Here is a 7,348-nt window from a genome sequence, read left to right on the forward strand (position 1 = left end):
GGAAGTCGGAGTAGAATCCAATTGGGTGTAGCTCTACAATGAGGGGAACGCCGAGCAAAGCCTCATGGAGCTCGACTTGATAGATGAGGCATACCGGCAGCGAATGAAGCAGAACTACAACCAGAGGGTGATCCCGAGGTCCTTCCAGGTCGGCGATCTGGTGTGGAAAATAATAAAGTTGGTTAGATACATCACCAAACTCGAAGCCCCATGGGTAATACCTTATAAGGTTGTGCAGAAACTCTGCTCAGGAGCCTACTACCTACAGGACGAAGATGGAAGACAGCTTGAGCAGCCTTGGAGCGTGAACCATCTCTAACCCTATAGGGCCGGGTGAGAGGTATGTGAGAAAATACATATGTACTTGTGTAAGTGTATGACTTGTGGATGCAGGAAGAGAATGAATACAAATCTCAACTGTTCAAGACTTTTGTGCGGATCGGCCAAGTTAAAAGTCGAGCGGCGATTAAAACCCTAGTCTTCACCGACGGTCGAGCGGTGACCTTAAACTCTTGTTTACGTCAACGGTCGAGCGGCGACCTTAAACTCTTGTCTTCACCTACGGTCGAGTGACGACCTTAAACTCATGTCTTCACCAACGGTCAAGCAGCGACCTTAAACCTATGTCTTCACCAACGGTCGAGTGATGACCTTAAACCCATGTCTTCACCAACGATTAAGCAGCAACCTTAAACCTATGTCTTCACCAATGGTCGAGTGGCGACCTTAAACCCTGGTCTTCACTAATGGTCGAGCGATGACCTTAAACCCATGTCTTCACCGATCGTCGAGCGACGACCTTAAACCCATGTCTTCATCGATCGTCGAGTGGCGACCTTAAACCCTAGTCTTCACCAACGGTCGAGCGACAACCTGAAACCCAAGTCAACGAATCAATAGCCGAATAGTGGATATAAACCTGAGTCTACAGTGACTTACGTATGATCGGCCTATCTTAAACTAAATCTACGTCAAGAGCAGCCGATAGATAAATATTTGAGTCGAGAATAAGGCTGGCTGGGATGCATGTTGCTCCAAGAAGCAATAGTTTCTCTTGAAAAGGCCGCTCGACAGTGTTGAAGTGATCGCTCAGAGGAGAAACTGACTAGTTAATTCACCAATCGGTAGGCTATGGAACCTCACTTAGAATTTTTCCATAAAATGGTAAACGGTTTGTAGTCCCACTCGAGCCTGAATGGCAGCGCATGGATAAATAAGTGCCAAAATCAAACAAGTAAGGAAATGTCGAACGCCGATGCGTGGTGATGCTTGAATAGACATATTCAAATAAAAAAGGTATGCCGAATGGTCGATCTTGCATTACCACTTAAAAATTTTCACAAGATGTCAAGGGATAGTACAAAAAGAGGTAAACTTTGAAAGAGGCAGGTTCACTCGAGGTAGTCCAGCACCTCATCGAGCAGTGACTCGATCAGCCGACTGATGACCTTGTTGGTCAGAGTTGTAGGGATATGGCCACCGCCCTTTAGTTAGTCGAGCGTCCCATCGATGGCAAGGTTGAAAAGGTGAAGGGCCTAGTCGGTGAGCTAGTCATTGAAAGGGTTTGAGTGGAGGTAGTCCCGCTTCACAAGCTCGAACCAGCTTGACTCGGCGCCTTGATAAACCTCCAAAAAGTCATTCGGGAAGCCTCCAGTTCGGCTTTCATTGAAGCTAGCGTGACATCCTTAGTGTCTAGCGTTTCTTGCGCCGCTGCTTGTTCAGCCGATCAGCTCTCCCACTCAGTGTTCAGTGCCTCCTCCGTCTCCTTCAAACTCTGATCCAGGACTCAAGATTCTTTGTTTTTGACCTGTAAATCCTCGATGGCTCGGAGCTTCCTGGTGTTGGCCAAGTGGATCTTCGCTTCGAAGGAGGTGGCCTTCTTGTTGAGCATTGCCAGCTCCGATGCCTGCTTGGCATGCATAACCTTTTCTGCCTCCAGCAGCTCGAAGCTCCTCTACAGATCGACATTTAATTGGGCCACCTCGGCACTCATCTGCTCCAAGCGTGCTTGCGAAGCAACTGATTGGCCGCTCAGAGTGCGCAGTTGTTGGACTTCGTGCTCCAAATAGGTGAGCCTGTGACACATGGCTAGGCTCTCTACCCAGAATTATAGCAACAAAAAAATTATACGGGCAGAATGGATAAAAAGTAAATGCAAAAGTAGTGTACATACCTCAATGGACATCGAGGTATGACTGTTAGCGAGCTCCCTCAGAGAGATGACCCCCGCATAGGCTCGGGCATTAGCCCATATTTGTGCAAGTGACCCTTGGATCCTTATCTGGTGCTCAGGGGTGTGGGACGCTAAGACCAGAGGGGTCTGAGGTCATCCTGCTCACAGACCGAGATGTTGGAACTAGTTAGATACGGGACACTTGGGTTGCCGGCAAGGATTGAGGCGGCATGAAGGCGACCGGCGATGCATAAATGGTCCCTTGCGGCAGCCCGGCCATGGATGGTGTCCGGTCGAATGAAAGGAGGGTGTGAAGCGCTGCTTCTGCTTCTTCGGGAGGAGCGGGCGAAGATGTCTTGCCCTGCTCAGAGGATGGTATCAAACTGCCTCATGCTGAAGTTTTCTAGGGCGGAAGTGGTGGAATGGAAGGATGCTTCCACGTGGCGTCTCTTGCGTTGTCGCAGGGGTTCCCCGGAAGTGGTTGACTCCGAAGCCATCATGATTGGAATCATCGACGACCATTCGGGAGGAAGGTTCGCTGTAGCTGCCACTAGCCCTAATGCTTGCGTTCCCTCTTCGTCGCCGAGCGAATCCTCGTGGGAGTCGACTGGATGCAGGCCGTGACTCTCCAGCTCAGCCATGGCTACAGTGTTGATCTCTTCGTCCATGAGCTTGCACTTGCTGGCCAGACGTGCTCATAACATGATTCGAGTTGCAAAAGAGGACGAAAAATCGATTAGATTCAAAGATTGGGGAAAGAAAGAGCATACCTAGGTTGGACGGAAGCTTCGTGCGGATCAGGCTCAAGCCAAACACGTAAAGGACGCCCTCCAATAACAGCTTATGAATGTGGTACTTCTGACCGGCCAAGTATGAAGGTGCCTGGAGATAGCCCGATCGACTTTTGTACTTCCTGAGCGATGGTGGGCTCGTCACTTCTAGCTGTCAGCCGGTCGAAAAGTTTTTCGCTTGGGAAAGCGAACAAAGTAGTGGTCCCTCCAATGCTTATTGGAGGATGACATTTTGTCAAAGAAGACCAAGCCCACTCGGGCTTGGAACAAAAAGGTTCCTGGCTCGAACAATTTTGGATAATAAAAGTAATGGAAGAGCCAAGGAGTCAAAGGAATGTCATGCAGGCGGAACAAAATTACGACCCCGCACAGCAACCTAAAGGAGCTTGGCACTAATTGATTAAGAGAAATATTGAAGTATTTATAGATTGTGGAAAAGAAAGGATGAACAAGGAACCACAGATCGGTAGTGAACTGATCCTTAAAAAAACATAAAAAATCCAGCGGTGGTGCATGTGGTCAGTCAAAGGCAGAAGGAACAACAATTTGGTAGCCGGAAGGAAATTGGTAGACAGATTTTAGACTCTCAATGTCGTCCCCGTCGAACCTAGACTCGGTGGAAGTATACTAGAGCCCAAGGATGGGGATGGAGGGCTGCGAGGAACTGGCCATTGAAAATGGGGTTGAGGAAGAACAACTAACAAATTCAAATGAGAAAAAGTGAAGGAGCTTATAGAAAAGATCACCGGAGAAAAAGAAGAAGCGAAGCATCGCGGAGAAAGCATGAAGACAAAAGCATGAGAAAGGAAGAAGATGGCGACGCAAGTGAGGTTTATAAACCACATGGCCGATCGACCTGAACCATTCGATCCAAGGTTTTAAAAAACTAGGAGAATATCCGGCAGTTTAATTTAAAAAGGCGCCTATTATGTTGCCAGCGGATATCCGCCTGTCACGTCAAACTGTTAGTTAGAGCCCTAGAGCCAATCATGTGATGATTGTTGTATAGACTTGATGTATCATATTCCTATATGTTTATAAAGACATTTCTTTATGGTTATTATACTTACATGTATTGGTGCCAAATAACTAAGTATAATATCGTCCTTGAGTAGAAGGTTCTTATCTATATCAATCGATTAGTTGAATCGATAGTGAGATGATATAGAGAACACTACTCTTAATCATTCCTAGTCAAGTATTAACATTCAAGAACAATGTTAATGTGACGAGACTAGTATATAGGTCAACTCGATGACTTGATCTCACAAGTCATGGATATAGAGATATCAAGTTGACACATGGATATGCATTGGAGAATGTATACTGAATGACCCGCCATGAAAAAGTATCATGGATCGTTATATGAGTGTCATATACTTTCTCATGTGACTATTAGTATGACTATCAGTCTTTGGACCTGAAGTCACCTTGGTTCCCTACATAAGGAGTTACATACTTTGGCTTCGTCAAACGTCACCCGTAACTGGGTGGACTATAAAGGCGATTACTGGGTACGTAACAAATTATGCGGAGGGATGTGAGTGATGTAGATGGATCTATCCTATATGATGGGAGTGACATCATCATTCTTGATAGAGTGAGACCACTAAGTGCATGGTCATGCCCAAATGAGTCAATATGAGATATTGAGCTCATTTATTTAGACTGAGTCTACTTGAAGTTCAAGATATAGTTTGATTAGAGAATGACACGGTCTATGCCTCAATTTAATCAATCTAGATGTCAAGGATAGAAGGACATTATCATATATTGTGAGGGTCACAATTAGTAGTCACAAGGTGATGTTGGATCTCAACATTCTTGTAACTTGGGTAGTAATGGTGTGTTGCTAGATACCGCTCATTACTTATGCTTCTAAATGGGTTTAGGAGCATTGCCAACATTACAAGAACCTATAGGGTCACCCACAAAGGGTAATTGGATGGAGATTAGATTCATATGATGAACCAAGAGGATTAGGTTCATGTGATGAACTAAATTGGATCAAGAGTAATCCAAATTAAACTAATTGAGTTGGACTCAATTTGATTTATGTGTCCGATGAGTCTAATTTAGATTATGACTCATTAAATCAATTTAGTTTAATGAATAGTGATTCATTAAATCAAATTGGCTTGAATCAATGGTTAGATTTGATCAACCATGGGAGAATTTAAGTTAAGTGTGACTTGACTTGAGAGGGAAGATGAAGAGTTAAGTTTGATTTGACCTTGACTTGACCAAATGTCATGTCATGGTGACTTGGCATAGGGCCGGCCAATGATGGTGTTCCACATCATCAAGGCTTCTTTACTTGGTCAAGATTGACTTGACCAAGTGCCACCTCATGAGGGAAACCAAGAGTCTTGACTCTTGAGATTCCATGGAGGTTACAAACCTCATTGAAGTGGTCGACCACTTTTAGTGATGGAATGGATTGATTTTCATTCAAGGCATCATCTTCTTCCTCCTCTCTTCTTTCTTGCTCTCCCTCTCATCCTTGCCGAGACTCCTTGGGGTGTTAGCACACTCTAAGGTTTCCTCTCCATCTCTTGTTCGTGTGGATACTTCTAGAGGTGTGTACACTTGAACACACTTGAGATCCGAAGAACCTTGGACGAGCGAGATTTGCGAAGGGCTTCGCTTCAAAGGTATACTCACTTTATTGTAGATCTAGTGTAGATCTAGGATAGGAAACATGTACATGAAAAAATTTTATATCTTCGCACGGATCCGCGGCAAGACTTCGGGGTTTTCGCAACGCAAAAAGCGGTTTTTGTGGCCTGAAAGTCCCAACAGTGGTATCAGAGCCACGTGCGAAGCGTGTACATGTTTCATTTGTATTTTTTATGAAAAATATCAAATCTATAAGTTTCTGTAACTTTACTATTTTTATGTATTTTATGAGTATTTTTCTTGTAGAGGCGAAGCAACAAGTGCTAGGACACTTGTAGGCTTCGACTACCGAGAAAAACTTTCCGAAACGGCAAGATCCCGCCCTAATTGTTTTGGGACAGCGGCTTAAGGCGCTGTAAGATCGTAGTAGGACACTTGTGAGACTTATTTCGTGAGAAGGGGCGCTGTCCCTAACCCCGCAAGGGGCATTGTCCCCCGATCGCGCCCGAAAATCGCTAAACGGAACCGCTAGGAAATTTTAACTCATAAAATTGTAAAAATAGTAGAAAAATTATAGAAATTTATGTAAAATTCATAATTTAGAATTATGTATGATTTTGTGATGGTCATGACCCAAAAACCTAATTTGATTGGACTAAATGTGTTGTAATTCATAATATGGCCTGCGCGCCATTTTGTGTGATGTGCGTGTTGTATATATTATGCGACCTGCGTGTCATACCTCCCTCATTTTTATTTCCTGTTGTAAATAGATTTTTAGACTCGAATGTAACTCGAGTTTCATATATGTAATGTACAAAAAATGGAGCGGTGGAAGGTCCACTCGAGAAGGAACGACGAGGAGGGTGCGAGAACACATGGTGGTCAAAGGGAGGAGCTTGGAGAAGCTGTTGACCCTAGGTTGACCGTCCGATCTTCTCATTGGCTTGAGAAGATCATAGTAGGGCCATGACCTAATCAAAATTTGATTATTCATTGCTTGTGTGTATGTGATGCATGCTAGAGTAGGATAATTAGTGCCTTGATGCGTATAAGATACGAATCCACGATTAGATTAGATCTTAATCAAGTCAACTCGATATGCCTACCAAGTCTTGATACTCATCACTACCTCGATCATTTGTTGTTGTTGAATCTGCCAAAGCAGAGCAACGCATATTGATGTGCGTAGATTTTATATACTTTTATACATGTTTTAACACACATTTACATACTTTGAGCTTGCTTGATCTATGCATTTTTATACTTCCAACTTTTCTTTTAGCATATTTACTCTTTTTGTTCGGAGATCTGCTTTTTGTGCATTTTTTGTACACAGGAGTCGAATTTGATGAAGATTCTACATTCTTGGACAAACTTATGAGCTAAGCATTGGAGAAAGCACTTGGCTGTGTGCTACACACGGCTCTGCCTGGGTGGAGTGCTCTGGCCGTGTGGTCAACTAGGAGAAATAGACAAGGAACTTGGCCTGGTCGTGTGAACCTCACACGGCCGTGCCAAGTTTTGAAGCAAATCAGAGTTCAATCCTTACATGGTCGTGTGGATCTACATGGTCATTTAAGGTTTCTAGAGACCAAGAAGGCCCTAGCCGTGTGCATCACACGGCCGTGCAGGATTCCCAGCGCTTAAAAGTGTTCTGGCCGTGTGCACTACACGGCCGTTCCAGGTTTCCAGAAGCTGGGGCAGTCCAGGCCGTGTGGATCTACACGGCCATGCTTGGAGGTAGAGTGGGGAAGGCTCGGCC

The sequence above is a fragment of the Zingiber officinale genome, chromosome 10A, assembly GCF_018446385.1.
Source record: "Zingiber officinale cultivar Zhangliang chromosome 10A, Zo_v1.1, whole genome shotgun sequence".
In the NCBI taxonomy this organism is placed as follows: domain Eukaryota; kingdom Viridiplantae; phylum Streptophyta; class Magnoliopsida; order Zingiberales; family Zingiberaceae; genus Zingiber; species Zingiber officinale.